The sequence below is a fragment of the Streptopelia decaocto genome (assembly GCF_964273445.1).
Source record: "Streptopelia decaocto genome assembly, chromosome: 7".
Classification (NCBI taxonomy): domain Eukaryota; kingdom Metazoa; phylum Chordata; class Aves; order Columbiformes; family Columbidae; genus Streptopelia; species Streptopelia decaocto.
In genome coordinates this window covers 44,831,290-44,850,397 of record NC_138661.1, presented here as the reverse complement: position 1 = coordinate 44,850,397, position 19,108 = coordinate 44,831,290, and positions in this window count along the sequence as shown.

Here is a 19,108-nt window from a genome sequence, read left to right as displayed (position 1 = left end):
CCATCAGAGAAATCTGTAACCAAATGCAAAACGCCAAACATGAGAGACCAGCTCCAGTCCTACTTCCATACTACAGCCAAGATGAAGCCAAGAAAAATCTCGGTGCTACAGCAGCAGCAGCTCTTAGCTCAACTGGCAGCCCTTACTATAGCAGAGTCAAGATTGAGTCCCCCCACTTACAAAAAAAATCTTTTTCCTCATTGCTTTTTTCCTTCATGTGTCACAATTACTCAAAGGGGAGGGGGGGGGGGGGGGAGGAAAAGGGCAATTCTGTATCCAAATTTAAGCAAATTTGGTGTTGACTTAAACTTCCTGGTTATTTAGCATGGGAACTCTGTGTGTACCAACTGCCTCTGCTGATATGATGATCAAAAGCAATAGCTCAGATTATGTTTTAGTAACAGCAAAAGAGATGCTTCATTTGCTCATAAGGGAAAGACTAGAGTGGGATCAGCATTTATGGTGTTGAAATATTGGCCTCTGTACAGCCCGGAGTGATAATATGATAAGCAGAAAGGCAGCCAGCTGCTGGTTGTGAACAGAATTTCAAGTGAAAGACCATTCAGATAAACCCCATCTTACCACTGACAGTGCCAAAGATTATAGAAGGCACATTCACTGTGCTACACAAAGATGCTCAGTCCTAGGGACAGAGAGGAATTAACCACAGGAATATTAACTGACTGGGGAAGCTGTTGAATCTTGCCCTCTTCGTAAAGAAGTTTATTTGACTAGGTGGTTGAAAAGGTGGCCAGAGCAGTTTAAGCATGCCTATGGCAAATATTCCATTCCATTCATAGATATCTATGTTTAGTTCACATTTAATTTCACTTTGTACAGTGGTGAAATACTAAATTAGTATAGATAGGTGTTTACTTAGCATTAACAGCAACCAACTGTGTGGAGTAGATGTTTTGCAAGTATAATCTGGGGCTGCAAAATTAGAAATTAAACTGGACTCAGCCTGGGTAAAGCCAGCTCAGAGCAGGGTCCATCTATTTTATGTCTTTGAGTCAAATAAAGACACAACACCTCCAGCTATATAGCACAAGCAGGCTGAAAGCTCCCCTTCAGTCTCAAAGAGAAGCCAGCTCCATTGCTTGAATCAGAATAATTAGTTCCCTCCCAGCCACTCACACTAAAATGAACTGTCAGGTTTCTTCCTGTTCTCTCCAAAGATAAGGAAAAGCTGGATATAGCTCTAATGAGTGCCGCAGCACCTTGTTGGAAGTATCTAGCATGCTTCTTCATTTGCTCAAGTGCTTCAAGGAGAGTTTAGACTACACATAAAGATCAGTCACTGTCAGCAATAATCAGAGGAGCAACTCTGTTTCTCTTTGCCTTATTCAACCAAAGCTCATGGATGAAAAACAGGTGCTTGAAGTTTAATTCAAGCAAGTTGGGCCAACTGCCAGAGTGCACTGCTCATGGAGTTCGCAATTATGGTGCAGGCACCTCAGGCTACTCATAGAAAAACCCGTTTGGTCAATGCTATGCATAGAGAGAGTTCCTCAGTCTCCGATGGCAAACTCTGACAGTGCTTTGTAGGAAAATCCAGCTAGTGAAGAAAGCTACAGTACATTAGCTCAGCTACAGGGGTTATGGTAAATGCACCTGCCAGTCTTCAGCTCTGTACACAAGCTTCCCAGAGGACATGGAATTAAGTTCTTAGTTTAGGTGTCTATCCTCAACATGTTCAATGGCTTGAGGCCAAAATACGCTAGGAGCTAGGCACCCAGAAAATGAGAAACACACACATGCTGTGTTTGAAAAAACTGGTTTAAATGACTTGCCAACTTCATAATAGAATCTCTTACAAAGAATTTTTTCACAATAGATGAAGAAATGGAGAAGCAAGCATAACAACTACTTCTGTAATACGTCAGGCAGCTCCTAAGTCATAAGAACTTCCTTTTCTTCCTGACACTCCTTGTCTTATTGGTTGCACATCAACATCTCCAACTTACAGAAAGGTCACCTCACATGTAGTGATTGCATGCCCTAAGACTGATGCAGTCCACCGGCAGGGCCCATGCTGTGCTGTGAATGAGACTCCGTGAGAAAAGGTATGACATTGCATCATCAAAGAGTACACTGTGAAGTGTAAAACGACAGCTAACATTTCAAGGGCAAGTTTGGTCACATCTACCTTTCTTGCTGGAGCTAAGACTCCATTATCCAATCTGTCCTACTTACATTGCTAGGTGGTGTAATGACTTAGAGTGAAAAGGTGAGCAAACGCAACAGAACACAGAAATCAACTAGTTTGGGCTCAAGTGCCACCTGGGCCCTGAGTTAACCTTTCTTAATACATCATTTATTGTGCTTCAGCTAGTGGAATCCACAGGCTTGATGTTCTTCCTGTTTTGTGTAAAGTCTCAAGCTTTTCTTAAAAAATATTAGCCAAGAGTGTCAGCTGAAAAGCAAGTTCTCACTGATTTCTGTGGAGACAAGGCCAGATCCTATGTGAGAATGATAATCCATCAGGCCTGCCGATCTCCTCCTAAGGATCATGACCCAATCCATAAAATCATTACTCTCTTCTCCTGCTCGAAGAAGTACCTCTTCAAGTACTACTATGCACAAGAGCACACAAACTCTGCATGCTGCTGGTGGACAAGATCTGAGGCTCCTATTCCTCCTGTCCTTCACCCCCTGTGTTTTCCTTTGTAACTTCTCTGGGGTATGTCAGTGCATTCATAGAACAGAGACCAGAAAATAGCATAGGACCTTAGGAGTGTACAAATTCTTATCACAGAAATAGCAGGTAATAATTATGCCTCTGCACCCACTGGGGCAACTGAGTCCAAGGGGATTTATCTGTAGAGGGAAAAGATAGAACTTTGCTTCGCCACGTAGCGAGCTTTGTATTATAGTGACAGCAAACTATAAATATTTAGGAGAGGCTGTTTGTACAAATTCAAAGTGTATCATGATCGTTTTCTTTCCATCCAGTGGTGTGAGCCTGGGTGTTGACCTGCCTTTCAGTTTCCTGCAGGTAAGACATAGCAATCCTCGTGCCCTAGACCTCATCCTCAGAAGCTTTCATTTATAGCCAGCTGTTCTGACCAGACTCTGCCAGATCCTGGCAGCTTCTTAACTCTGTTACTGTACATCATTTCCTCACTGTGTAAGTGCAAGGTTGCTGTAATTCCCCAGTCCTGGGCTACTAACATCCAGAGTCACAGTATCACAGTATGTTTGGAATTAGAAGGGACCTCAGAAGATCATCTAGTCCAATCCCCCTGCTGGAGCAGGAACGCCTAGATGAGGTCACACAGGAACATGTCCAGGCGGGTTTTGAATGCCTCCAGGGAAGGAGACTCCACAGCCCCCCTGGGCAGCCTGTTCCAGTGCTCTGTCACGCTCACTGAGAAGAAGTTTTTTCTCAAATTTAAGTGGAACCTCTTGTGTTCCAGCTTGATCCCATTACCCCTTGTCCTATCATTGTTTGCCACCGAGAAGAGCCCGGCTCCATCCTCATGTCACTCACCTTTTATATACTTATAGACATTAATAAGGTCACCCCTTAGTCTCCTCTTCTCCAAACTAAAGAGACCCAGCTCCCTCAGCCTTTCTTCATAAGGGAGATGCTCCACTCCCTTAATCATCTTTGTTGCCCTACGCTGGACTCTCTCCAGCAGTTGCCTGTCCTTCTTGAACTGAGGAGCCCAGAACTGGACACAATACTCCAGATGGCGTCTCACCAGGGCGGAGTAGAGGGGAAGGAGAACCTCTCTCGATCTACTAACCACCCCCCTTCTAATACACCTCAGGATGCCATTGGCCTTCCTGGCCACAAGGGCACAGTGCTGGCTCATGGTCATTCTGTTGTCCACCAGGACCCCCAGGTCCCTTTGCCCTACACTGCTCTCTAATATGTAATTTTCCAACCTATACTGGAACCTGGGGTTGTTCCTGCCCAGATACAGGACTCTACACTTGCCCTTGTTAAATTTCATTAGGTTATTCCCCGCCCAACTCTCCAGCTTGTCCAGGTCTCGCTGGATGGCAGCACAGCCTTCTGGTGTGTCAGCCACTCCTCCCAGCTTGGTGTCATCAGCAAACTTGCTGATAGTACACTCAATTCCCTCGTCTAAATCATTAATGAATATATTGAATAATATTGGCCCCAGTACTGACCCCTGAGGCACTCCACTAGATACTGGCCTCCAACTAGACTTCACACTGTTGACTACCACTCTCTGGCTTCTCTCCTTAAGCCGGTTTGCAATCCACTTCACTACTCTATTGTCCAGACCACACCTCCTCAACTTAGCAACAAGGATGCTATGGGACACTGTGTCAAATGCTTTGCTGAAGTCAAGGTAGACCACATCCACCACTCTGCCATCATCCATCCACTTTGTTACATTCTCATAAAAGAGAGCAAATGATGCAGTGTGTGCCCAGCACTCGCAAAAGCACACCTTTGGCTTGTAATGTAGCAAGTAACTTTGGCTGTAAGTGGCATGTCTTGGCAGAGTAAGCACCACTCATTGGAGGCTAGTGACATTTTGCCTGACACTATGTACAGATGCTCACTTGTTACAAGTACATGTTGCACTTGTCTTACGCTTTTCAGCAATCAGCCCTCTGCTTGGATTTAGGTGAAATGGTCTGAAAAGGCACAAAGGTTGATGGTGTGGGAGCAACAGCCTAAGAAGTGGTTTTGATGTCTGCCCAAACAGCCATTAGAGGCAAAAGAAATGCCACCCTGGAGCTGGCAGAGTGTTTTGAGTGCTTTGAGTGCACACAACTGCTTGATGGAAGTGACAATCAGGTGGTACCCCAATCATCTTTTTTCTTTGGAAAAAGCTTAAATGCACAATCATTCTCTAGGAGACAAAACTATTCTAGGAAAGAAAAGTTTTGTTTGTGGGCCTGAGGGGGGTACTGAACAAGCCAAAACATATTTTAAAGAAATTGTTCCTAACCAGTGCTTGTATTATAATTTTTTTTTAAACACATTAGGAAAGTGGAAGGCATAAAAAGCATAGACATGAGTTTAAACTTCTACTGGGAGAATTAAACAAACATTTAAAGAGTTTTATACCTGATATAATTCCATCTTTTCATGAAATCCAACCCCTAGATCATTTTGGTTATCCAGGTCTCCAGAAACAGTTGTTAAAGAAAGAATTTTAATTCTCAAAATAAAATTATGCTTTCTAATCAGCTTACAAAACTTTCAGACTCTAATGTTCTGAATACTGCCATTTTAATTTTTCTAGAACTCATAATTGATAATCGATTATTCTGAAAGACTGTTTCTTGAGATAAGCTCATCAAACCAGGGCCTTCTAAAACTATTTTAGTTCTTCTGTTCACTTTGGCAAGGTTCCTGGAACTGCTGCCATCTCCACAGTGCTTGTCCAGTTGTCACTGTGAGGCTCTCTCCGATGTATGGCAAAGGAATAGATGCCCACGCACATCCTTTATCTGTCTGAGGGAAGAGCTATGCTGCTACAGGCACAGCTGTGGATGGTGCGTACAGCAGGGATGGGCACGTTCTGACTTTATTTAATACTGCATTTTGCTGGGCAGGGAAATATCCCAGTGTAAAAATGTCTTTGGCAGAACATCACCCTGTAAAGTCAATTCTCCCTTCCATCCCCCTGCATCGCAAACAGCTGTGGTGCTCTCTCCAATGTTACCCTAGTGCCAAAATGTTTGCTCACATCACAGAGATTTTAGGGATACAAACAAGTGTGTGTGTCTGTGCTGATTTTTGGAATATCTCCCCCACTGTCAGTGGAAGGGCACCAGGACAGAAAGGATCCAGAATGTCTGCAAGAACTGGTGAATTAGTCACCTTTAGAGGAAAAGTACCTGCCAGAAATTCTCTCCCTTAACGTTCCATGGATCTCTCCTTCTCATCCCATGTCAGCAAAATGTGCTTAATGGATCGTACTGAAACTTTGCACAATAGCAGATGCTCATTTTACAGATTTAATAAATTAAAGGCCAGATTTAATGGGCTATGGCTGTGCTAGTGCCAGACATGAATTGCTCCAAAAGCACATGCTAGATCTGGGCTGTTCCATGATCTTCATTTTGCGAGACCACAGGCCAAGAACTCAAGTTAAATGGCCAGCCATGGATGTAGTGAAATAAGAGTTTGTCACAATCACTAGAGAAGGTGCTAGACTTGCAAGCTGAACTCAATAACATATATTTTATTGTCTCAAACACTAGCCCAGTTTTAAAAAAAAAAAAAAAGAAAGAAAGAAAGAAAAAAATAAAATAAAATAAAATAAAATAAAATAAAATAAAATAAAATAAAATAAAATAAAATAAAATAAAATAAAATAAAATAAAATAAAATAAAGTCTGGATTTATTTGACAAAGGACTTGTAGTTGTATTAATGTTAGTGGATTTTGAAAAAATAAACATATTGTCAAAGAATTGCCTGAAACTCTCCAGTGATCCACTGCTGAGCTGGGTTCTTAGCCATATAAGTCACGGCGAAGTATTAATTATTGTCCAAAGAAGCACTCAATCACATCCCTACCTTTGATATTATAACTAGTCCCACTGGAACCTACTGCACAGCTCTAACACTTAACAGGAGACACGTCTGAGTTCTTTCCTGTCTAAATCCTTCAAATGAAGGGCTAGTATGTATAAGCAGGAAACAAGCTGTGTGAAAACAGAGAGTGATCCAGACCAGGCAAAACTGGAGATGAGTAAATGCAATTGTTAAGTGTTTCATATTAAGGGAAAAGGCAGCGAAAGACTAAAGGGGTGCAAGACAAAGCTCTAGATGTAGACGTTAGATGTTGTACATGAATTGCAGTACTGAGTAACAATGCAGCAAAAGGACAGCTTTCTCCAAATGCCTGGACACAATATTGCTGCTGAGAAAATTAATTTAATTAGATTAATAGGAATATGAAAATGCCCTTTACAATCACAACTGCTCACATGCACACAAATGCAATTATTTTGTGTTTAACTGACAGGAGAAATTCGTGTGTGAAATTAGCAAGGAGGAGAACTATTGCAGAACAAACAAATAGCATGGGAAAGTGCTAACTGCACAGTGAATGCGGCAAAGATCCTGTGTTCTGCCTATGGCTCAAGGAATGAAATAGAAAAGTTAAGAGCTCACACCATGAGCTCCCAGCAGCGTGACTGTTTATATGCAACAAAAGAACTAAATAAATACAAGGAAATGGGGAGAAAAAAGTTCCATCAGAAATTTTTAACCCTATGCTCTCCGAAGAAATAACCTCTCATGGAGCTTTAGCTCCACTTACTGGCTGTAAATTAAAGTCCTTATATATATTTAAAGGACAGCTCTCAAATAATTTTTACTGCCTTCAGTCTGATTTCCATCACTGTCCAGCTGAGCTTCCCTGACTGACCTTGGTGCAGCGTAAATCAGAGGCACAGCAGTCAGCAGAAGTTGATGAGGTCCACATGACCAGCCACACCAGTGTTCACATCCGTGGTGCTCTGAGCTCCCCTAGGCTACCTGCTGCTACCAAGTGGGCCCATACCTGGCAAGGCAAAAGGGCTTACCTGGGTATGGAACATAGCAAAGGCAAGGCAGGGTGAATGCAACTGTGATTCTTGAAGCAGAGAGATCATGTACCAGTCCTCATACAGTTGCAAGACATGAGTATTTATCCACGTCAGAGTGTCACTGCCACCTCTGTACAACCAATGTCTCTTTAAATGTACTATAAAGGGTGCATGCTTCATATCAAGGAGCAATGGAGACACTGCTGTGCTTAACTGGCTTGGCTCCTCCTCTGCATCACAACTGGATTTGCAGTCTGAATTACCTTTATCCTCCTCAGTCTTACCATGGAGCACCTAGGTAGCACGTCAGCATAGACACTTAGGAAGAAACAGAAATGCCGGACATAAGATGAGCTACAGTGGCCAAAAGTGGGTAAAGAAACAGCTGGAAGTCATAGTTACCCAGGCCAATGGCAGACCCTTAGCAGGAATAGGTGCAACAGTACCATAGCTATAATAGCTGATCTGAGAAGAACAAAGTAGCCTGAACTTATGGAATGCCCTATGAAGAGTAGTTATGGACTTTGTGCTTGTCTAATTTGGAGAGAGGGAGGCTGAGGGGTGGCTTTGTTGCTCTCTACAGCTTCCTGAGGAGGGGAAATGGGGAGGGAGGTGTTGATTTCTTCCCCCTGATATCCATCCAGTGATAGGACACATGGGAATGATTCAAAGCTGCACCAGGGGAGGTTTAGACTGGACTTTAGGAAGTATTTATATACCAAAAGGGTGGTCAAACACTGGAACTTTTAGTCAGTCCTGAACTGGTCAGGCAGTTGTGGCAGATGATCACTGTACATCCCTTCCAACTAGAACTCTATTCTATTCTATTCTATTCTATTCTATTCTATTCTATTCTATTCTATTCTATTCTATTCTATTCTATTCTATTCTATTATATATTCTATTCTATTCTATTCTGTTCCAGCAACATTCAAGAGATCCCAGCAGTGACCCCTTCAGGCACAGGGAAGCACACATGATTCAAAGAGCTAGAGAGGAGCTCACCAGCAGAAAGAAGACAAATCCCTCCCAAACTAGGGAGAACAGCACATGCTTGTCAGTGGTCCATGTAAGGGCATTGCACTATCCTAATTAAGCCTGCACAGCAAATGGCAAAAATTCCCTTACAGACCCAGAAAGCAATAAAAGATGGACTCGGAAAGCCATGAGACAACTGTCTGCCAAAAAAAACACACCCTCATGATAGCTGTAACTTCAGACCATCCTTGAGAATAGAAACAATGTGTTTAGTCAACCTCCTGTTCTTCAGTAATGTATATTCTAGACATGTGTATAGCTTTACAGTTGCTAATTTTCACAAACTTTTCAGACCTTCAGTGAGGTGAAACAGGTTGGGGATTTCCCTTCAGATTTCCCAGCCATGCCACAGTTCTTGAGGGAGGAATCTAGTGTGAATTAATCACTTGCAGTTCCTGCTCACAGTCACATACTTCACGCAAGTACCTGATATTCATTGTGATCTGACAGGCTGTGGTACGTGAAGGCAGTAAGGCAGAAGCACAGGTGGTATAAAACACTGTTGCTGTGATCACTGAGTTTTCAGGGGGTCAAGGCTACCTCTTGACCTGCTCATTTGAGGTAAAAAACGTTACAGCACTACACTAGCAAAGCAGTCATCTTCAGGTCAGCATTAACTGAACACAACATGACCTTGCTTCTGCTCATTTTTCTAGTGTAGAAAAGCGCAAAGGCATAATGCAAAGTCACATGTATTAAGAGGGACTACCTTAGAAAGGTTACCTCTTCATTTAATCATACATTTCAGTTATTGCTCAATTAACATACCTCATGCATTTTCATCCCTCTATTACAGCTGCAGTATCTTTAGACCTGGAGCTGTACGGCTCTGTGCCAGGCATTTACTGTTATCTGCTCAGACAGGTAAATCATTTTCTTTAGTGCAGACTGTCAGCATGTATTCTTTCAAAGCAGAGGATAATTTGTGTGGTCTTTCATGAGGAAGTATGCCAAGCGTTTCATACACTGAGAGCACCCTTGTTTCTCCTCACCTCCCTATGTGCACTGGGGTTGGAGGCATGCCAGAGTGTGTGCAGGTTCAGGACCCAAAATGACAGCACAGGATCCCCATCTCTAAAGTCCCCTGCTCATCAGCAGCTTTGACCTCTATATATCTAACTTCTCTGTCATGTACATGAATAAGACATCCAGTAGAACACTTCAGAAGTTTGGAAAGTGTCATCAAGAATTTCTCGAGGACATTGTCTCTATTAAAGATCAAATTATCTCTGAGCAGAGAGTGAAGGATTTTATTAATTTATACAACAACTTGTCCTCATGACCGTATTAACCACACATTAGAGCACACACATGCTTTGCTCCCCTGCCAGTACATTCCAACACAGGTCCAGAGAGAATTAGCTAAACTCATACGGAGCTTCTTGCTAAGCTGATTGTGCTGCTTTCAAGACAAAAGTAAATATTGCCAGGCAAATATATATGTACATACCTATATGTATAATACCAGCCTACATAGTGGTCATGCAGACCTCACTCCCATGCGTCACCGCAGTGTAGCTGAGCTTTCTGTTGCTCATGATTTCAGTGAAAAGCATTTGTAAGCATGGCAAGTGAGTCACAGTTTTTATCCAAAGTGAACTGTGGAAGCATACACTGTTTTTACTGCATCTCTCTTTTGCTTCTCCATATGAAGCCACTCCATCACTTCACACGCAAACTTTACTAGTTTATATACACAGTACAGATACTGTCCTAGCTGCTTGTCTCTGTAAGTGTCTGAACCTTAAAAGTGGTGCTATAGAAAAGATTAACTGAGTCAAAACAGGAATACTGTGTGTCCATCCTTTGGGACATGACCTTCCCAATCCACAGGGAAAAATCTGCATATTAAATAATGGATGCACTGTGGTGTAAAACTACTTTGCACAAGCAACTCCCACGTCGAGGCTTAAAAGGCTATTTGACTTGGTAAAGCTGAGATGTTGCTGTTCTGGTGAATGGCAGAGTTCATGCTCCCGTGGCTCCATATGCAGAGCTCAAGGTCTATGTCTTACTTCATTTTCCGGTATGGAGCACAGAGGTTTTACGCTAGCTGTCTCCACAGGGAAGAATCATTCCAAACAGAAGCCAGGAGAAAAACACAGTCACAAAAGCCCTTCTAATAGAAATATATAGCCATAAAGGACAGGGAGAAAAAAAAACTTTTAAACTGAAGAAGGCTTTGCTTGCCCAGAAATGTATATCCATTTAATATAAAGCCTCAGGAAGGAAATGCAATAATCTACATAATTATCACTGAACTTCTGCATTATCTAAAATATACATTAAAAAGTCACCCTGCTGCAATACAAAATATCATTAACTTCCTGATCTTCAGAGCATCCAAGTCCTTCAAGGGATACTTAATATCAAAGCATAGCATATCTCACTTCTTTCAGCTGAAATGACTCAGTGCAAAAAATAAAAGAAACACAGGCCTTCTATTAAGCATGAAAGCTGAAGACTACAATAGGAATTTTCAATCCTCCCACACTTCTGAAATCACAGAAAGAGAACAACTTCATTGATAAATTGTCTATCAGTTTTCAGTTGAAATATTATTTTTATTTCTCCTTTTTCCACCTTTCTTCTCTAAACATTCCTTTTGGTGTTTCAGATAAAGCTAGCAGTGATGAAAACACACCTACCAGCCAGAAAATCCTGAGCAATAAATGGATATGGGTTTCCCTAGGTGAAAATTAGTGGAATAGTTTGAGGAATACATAGTTCACAACTTGTGTGAAATTATTTAAAGTAGGATTCTTGTTCAGAAACTGAGCTCAAAGTCCCTGTATTTCTTAAGTCCTACAAGGAGTATTAAAATGGCATAGAGGCCCTCAGCTAGCCAAGTGTACGGTTGTTCATACTAAGCAGTGAGCCTTGTCTAAAACCAAATGATACTTATGGTAAATTCAGATGAGACTGAAGATTAAGAGATTAAAAATCAAGATAATATCTAAATGCAAGTTTGAAAGTAATTCTTGCTAGGTCCTGAGTCTGATATTCTTGAAAGACAGTGGGAGAATATTTGATACACTATCAGGAGTCACAATCTGTTTCTACTTGCTGAACATAGAAACAAAGATGCCTACTGCAAAATAATGGCAGCACAATTGGACTGGCTCTTCGAGAGCAGGTAGAGATCGAAAGACCACCTTCTCTCCAAAAGGCATATTTCCTTACAGGTAGAAATGAATGAAGGGGACAGACTTCTGGGTCCAACTTCTCCTCACTGTGGAACTTACTACCTGCTTCCCCACCTGAGCATCATGGGCGGTACCAGAGCTTTACCCACCAGACACGCATCTCCCTTGAAAGAATGTGCTGCACATAAATAGAAGGGAGGAAATAGAATTTAGTATGAATTTGGGGGTCACTGTTACACAGGAATTGCTCCAAAATGTCATGATTTATGAAAGGATACTGGTTTTGTCTTGGTTATTATTACTAATGTGGAAAAGATAGTGGGATGTAGAGAAAATGGTGTGGAACAGGGAAAGGAGAAGTCTGGGCATGTAACTTCATTATTCCTTTAAAAAAAGGTTTTTAAAAACTCTAGTTGTGTAGATAATTCAGACTTTCAATAAATGAAGTGTAAGCTGCTGTTGTACATTGTCTCATTTTAAGCTCTAGGTAGCTGTATATGTCCCCTCATGTTTAAGGGAGCTTAACTAACACAATATTTAGACACCTGAGAGGTCCATAAATCGAAAGCACGTAAGGTAATCCCCTAGCATGCATGTCAGGTAGTCCGTGTTATAAACTGAATGAAACCTTAGATCAAATTTGCAAACATATCACTGTTTTCACAGACTACCCCTCTCCAGCATGATATTAAGCGATATTCATTAAAACCAGTTACGCAGTTTGAGTAAAGGGAATAATACAGAAGTGGTTCAAAAGGAGGGCTCAGCTCAGAAGCTGGCATAAAGCATGAGTGGACGGTCTCTGTGTCCCACCTGACAATGCAGCTTGCGGCAGCCTTGTCACAGCCACACTGCAGCACCAGGAGTGGTGTCAGCTGAATGCGAAGGCTCTTTTCTTTCTCGATTCTTAGTCATGCTTACAGCCACTGTGGAGCTCTCACTCCTGCAGGCTGAGATCTCACAGCCAAAAAAGGGCTATTGGACAATTTTAACTTTTCTCTCCACTTAAGTCTCAGCTAATTCTTCAACTGTGTCAATTGGGACCTGAGTGGTACATAAAGCTTGCAGTGGCTCTCTGCAAAAGAATAGATTTCATTCTTTGGTATTATACAGTTTACAGTGGCTGATTTTACCATTCAGCTGAGAAATCTTTAACAGAAATATTAGTATCAGAAATAAAAATATTGATATTAATGAGATATGAATGGAAATGTGGGTACATGAAAGCACCAGCCAAAAATATCAGAAAAAGGGTCAAAGGGCTGGTGTGCATTAATTGCTATGGAACACCATATCTGTGATTTTATATAAATGACCAAAAAAAGTAAGAAAAAAATTGCTTAAATATGAGGTTAAGGTGGAGAGCAGTGCTGTAGCCAAAAAATACTCAGATAAGGAAAAAGAGAAATTCAGGAGCTTTACCTAAAACCTACATGGGACAAGAAAAAATATGTGGCAATAGGTCCAAACATCCTGAACTCCACATAAAGGCATGTGTATTTCTCACATACCTCACTTTAACTACAATAACATACCTGTGCAGAAAAACTGCAGAATGAATCTGTATATATTTACTTCCTTCTTCATAAATAAGTCATTTTCTCTATCCCTATATTGTCTGGTCTCATTCGAGTTTATCAGCATTCTCTCTTTCTGGGATGTCAAACAGTGAAAGAAATATTTCAAGTTCCTTCTGTGCACAGTTCCTTCAAAACTGTGCCTTCTGATCTACTTGGATAGTTGCTGGTTTTTGTGTGTGTCTCATAACGAGCATGTAAGCAGCTCACAGCACACAGGGCTGAGGGCTTTGTTTGCAGATCTGATGGTTTGGGGTTCTTTTTTTTTTAAAAAAAAAAAAAGGTATTAAAAGAAGAGTCAATAGGTCCTTGCAGCTGCTTAAAGCACATTGCATAGCTTATGGAATGATGGACAGTCTTCACTAGAAATATTTCAACACCAGAGACAGATCTAGAACCACTACTGCTCTTTGCAGCATTTGCTCCAATAGCAGGAGCAGGAGACTTTGGCTCCTCCTATGGGAGGATTTATGGGTGCCCTTCCTAGCCCTGCCACAACTCAGTGTAGGTTTTAGGTGAGCTGGTGACAGTGTCAAAGCACAGAGCAGACACCTGTCCTAAGGACAGACTCTGATAGCCAGACTGCCCTCCCTGCAATAACACCCAGCTCAATCTTGTCAGAATAAAAGATGTGATGTACAACTTCTACCTGTGGCAAATTTGGAATAACCACTGTTGGTCCAAGATGACTGAGTCTTCCTTTCATTCACACAGCAGTACATATGTCCTAAATCCAAGTTACAGCTGAGTGAGAGAGGAAGAATTACACGATAGGTGGGTTATGCTGAGTAGCTAGCAGTGACAGTTTGTTATCGTGCCTCTTGTGACTCCAGTAGCAGCAAATGGGTCATTCTCACTTCAGCCAGCTGCCAAGAAGGTGGAAGCAGAAACGCTCTGTTTCCCAGTGTCATGCTTGCTAGGAGAAGAAACAGTTGAAGTATGCAGGAACAAACGCATACACATTGCACATGGGCAATCCTCAGCCCATCCCTTTGCTGCCTCTGTCTAGCTCTGGCGCAGTTAAATAATTAGGTCCAAGAATTAGGTCCCCTTAAAACAATCAAGTAACAGAAAGACATTCTGTAAGTTCTGCTTAAAGTTGTAATAGGAAGACAGAGTGGGTTTGGCTGACACATGAAACAAGATTCATGTAGGAAAGGAACTACTTACCCCATGAAATGTCCCCTTATTCTGGCCCATGAAGGAGGCCACTTACCAACTTAATGAAAGAATGGGAGGAAAGCAATGGGTTAGGAGCAAGATGGAGCAGGAAAGGAGAAGCAAGAGAGATTAAATAAAATGAGACAGTACAACTGTGCTCTCTTAAGTCCACTCCAACATAACATACTCAAACTGATCGCCTGAAGACAACGCCAAAATGCTAATGCAGAAACAAGAGAGGCAACTTGGCCATTTCACTATCTGCAGCTACTGCAGTTAATCAAGTTCTGACGTTGTGATTTTCTTTCCTTTTTTTTCTGCCCCAGACTAAATGAATGCAGAGACATGATGTTCCTACAAGGCAGCAGGGGCCAAAGAAGCAGATGGGGACAGGCCTGTTCCTGACTAGTCCCAGTACGCTCTTCACAACATCATTGCCTATGCTTTGCCTTGTGCTGTTAAAATTCCTGCAGGCAAGGGAGAGTGGATGGCTTGTAACACAAGCACAGCATGTGAGCTGTGATTTTGTCTTTATTTCTAGTCCAGGCCCCTGAGTCACAGAATATGTGTCATTTCTCAAAGCAATAAGATGTTCCTCAACTGCTTCAACAGTCACATTTTTAAAAAATAAATCCTCTGCTTCTTCCATCACCTCACAACTTCATTCTGTCTTTAGATTTCTGTATTAGTCTTATTATTGTTCAAATCAAGACAGCAGATTTACTGGCACCATTAACTGGAAGACTGACAGAGACACTCGCATAGAGCATACATTTCATATGTTCCACTGTGCCTGGGCTGGACTGACTGCATCCTCCCAGAAGTAAGAGCTGTTTTCATTGCTTTTGTCAGACCTTTTTCAGTGCAAGGTTATACAAAGAAATACACACCACGCCATTGGAGCAACTGTCCTGAGGAAAGCCCATACTGAATACCATGGCATGCTCTCTGCAGCAACTACCCAGCTGGTGCTGTTTCCCTAACTCAGCAGAACGGTAAATCAAACAGAGCTACCTTCATTTCTGATGCATTAGAAACAGGGTCATTGTGCAGCCTAAGCTCACTCTTTTTGTACACTTGAAGACAGCTTCTCCTATTTTATTCTGGGATATGCAACAGAAGGGAGAGCACCAGATGATTTGCCAAATGGAGAGAAATAAAACGGTGCCAAGTGCTATCTGGAATTTACTCCCAGACACATACGCCCATATCAAAAACTGTCTCACTGCAATATTTTTCCACTAAAACTAAAAATGGTGCAAGATGCATTATTGTGCATTTCTTCATGGATTCAAGCTTTCCATGTACGCCAACGCCTTCGTATTGGCAATATGTGCCCTGCTGGTTTTGAAATTCAGGTTGGTACGTCAGAACCTGGTTGCTATCTGTCAGAAGTGAAAGTGTTAATGCATCAAATACAATAAAGCTTCATGAAAAATAGCACCCCCACCAAGTAAGGCTTATTCGTTGGGTCCAGATAATGTTTTTTTTTAATCATTTTGACTAAACTCCTCTGAGTTCTCTTAGAGTTCTAATTATGTTTTACACCACACCCCAGCACCAGCTGTTCACATGCAGTGGGTGCTCCTGTGTCCTGCAAACGAAGAGTATTTTCATGTCTTTAAGTATATTAGAGATGGCTGGGCTTTCAAAGCCGGGCTTGTTCAAATACATAGTCCATTTTGTAATTGGCTGTCAGTTTGATTTACAATGGCAGTTGTGATGGGTTTGAAGATTTCAATCCAAATGGCTCTCTGAAATAAATGAGGGGAAAAGTCAATCCAGTGAGGCAACTCGGTTTGTAAATATCATCAAAGAACGGGGAATAGTTTAGGCAACACATCAGCCCCAAATAAAATGCTTTCAGAACAGAAGCAGCCCAGACAGAGGCAGTTTACTAAACCAATCACAGAAGCTGTACAAATCATAGAAGCAGATGGAGGAATAAAGGTCAGAAAAAGGAAATTAAAAAGTCAGTCTATTCAGAAGTAAAGCAAGGAATGAGCAGCAAGATTTAAGTTCTGAAGATTTTGACCTTTCAAATGCTTTATGCCATTTGTGAAAAAAAGCTTCATAAGAATACAAATCATATGTTATGGGCTTGAATTGGTGTCACTGTGAATCTTCAAGTCAAACACAATTTGCTCCAGAAACATCATGCCCAACCATTTAATTTTTGTAAAATCCTAAAACTGTGATTAAATATTAGGAAGGGAGGTAAATGGAAAGAGAAGAAGATGCTGATGGAGACCTCCATGTTCCTTGGTTGGTCTCGGGAGCAACAGACCCTCGTCTTAACTCCCAAGGCTCTGAACACCTTGCATTTTGCAGCCATTGCCTTTCCATTTCTAAGGTGAATAGAGACACTTCAAAAGCAGTAAGTTTACCCAAAACTGAGAGGACTAAGACAAAACCTATTTTCACCTATTGTAAGAGTTTGTCAGCAGGTGGACAATGGCAACAGCTTGTTTTCCAGCCACAACTTTGTCGAGTCTCACTCCTGTGTTTAAGCTAATTTTCATTCTTTAGACTAACACACATGAGATTTTCTCTGAACTAGGATCATTCACGGACATTTTTGGCTCTGTTCAGATGTAATAAACAGCAATAAAAAGTAAAGCAAAGCTGACTTCAAAATCTATCACATATTTTATACAGATGCTTATAAATTAAAATACAACAGTTTTTGAAAGAGACCAAACAAACTAACACATTAATTAAAATCTTGATTCTTCATGTAGACCCAAATGACAGATTTGAATAGTTTATTTCTTTGCCTCCCATCTCCTGCTTCTGATTACTGTGCTTTGCTGTTAGACCACAAGAACTCAATAAGCCAAACAATTATCCACATCAGCAAGCAACTGTTTGGAAATAATAATTTATGCATGTAAGTTTTGAATTTGACATTGCAAACTGAAACTGCTGTGGTCTGTCTTTAGGTGCACCAATATTCTTGGTCAGGTGGGTTAGCTCTTTCGGTAACAAATGCATGAGCAGACAGACATTTGGTTCAAAATGAAAAGTTTATCCAAGTGAACTACAGAATAAGTTTATGTCTATTAGCACTGCAACAAAGCCACCTTTGACCTCTTGCCACTGAAGAACAAGGACTTCAGAATTCCTAATCCGGTCAGCAAGGAGACCATATACATATGCTCAATATCCAGTCCAAAGTCCCATTCCTAATGCTCCAATTTCTGTCTTCTCTTGTGCAGCTAACGCTTCACTTCTTCACTTCTTGAGAAGGCTTAATTATCTCTGCATTTAAAACCCTTTTTCTGCCCCGGAAAAATATGTCCATATTGTTTGCAGTGACAATATTTACAAAAAAAAAGTTATTTTTTTCAGTTAAAAGACTATATTTTTAAAATAATATCATTCTGTTCCAATTTCTGTTGAAAAATATTTCACCTTAGAAAATTAGAGGAAAACATAAACCAAAAACTGTGTGAAAATATGTTTCAAATAAACTGATATATGAAAAAACAGATGGTGCTTTTATTCCACCTTAATTCTTCTTCTTTACATCAACTTCACTCCTATTTTCCTCATCTTCAGAGCTTAGTACAAGTTCGTTCAAGATGCATCACCATTCTTCTTCCATGACTTCCTATCTTCTTGGTTTTGTGATTGAAAACTCTCTTACCTTTCCGTTCACACGCATTTCCTAATGTCATATTGATAGTCCTTTCCCTTTTCCCTCTATTGCCAGAGTGCCTTTTAATTCAAACAAGAAGTGTTCTAACTTTAAGGCTCTAACACAGTTTCTCCAAATATATTCAGCTATAACTCTGCTCCCTGTTACACAAAATCAGGTCCATTAACCAGACATTTTCTTATGATTCCCTTGACTTAATTCATCGAATTTTGGGTTTGGATATTATCACTTACCTGACAAAAACCTATGGGATCTCATTAATATTGCTTTCTTCTGCCCTTCTCCCAGAAGAGAATGTAGGACAATCATATTAATTAAAATACAGGTAGATCCCAAAGTCTCAACAGCATTCCTCATGGGGAACTTGCTCATAAAATTCCATCCATTAACATTCCCCAGGATCTGGGTTTATTATTTTGGCTGTCTGTCAGCCTCTTGGGATTGTTGGCTGGGGATGCTGTCTGGGGGAAGGTAAGAACTGCTGCAGCTGCATAATGCTACTGAGATAAATCATTTAGCACATTTCCATATATGAATGGCTTTAATAAAGTCATTTAAATAGTGCCAGAGATGCTGAGGTTCAAAATTTCCAGAGAAGTTAAGAATAAAACCAAGATGAATATGCGATTTGACAAAAGCAGTCTTCAGGGCACTATTATAGAAAGGGACAATGCAAAGGAGATTCAAACATGGCATTTTGGAATGGTAGAGAAACAACAGAACTAAAGTATAAATGAAAATAATAAGAAAGAAGATATGGCTAAAACATAAGTTTCTCAAAATATTAGAAGTCTTTGAAAACAATCCAAAACAAGCATACACCAAACATGGTATCATCAGTGTGTTGTGATCAAGGAGTTGACTTAAACTAGATCAAAATATGAAGAAGTAGTTGCTTCCTCGAAAGGAAATAAGGAAAGGAAAGGAAAGGAAAGGAAAGGAAAGGAAAGGAAAGGAAAGGAAAGGAAAGGAAAGGAAAGGAAAGGAAAGGAA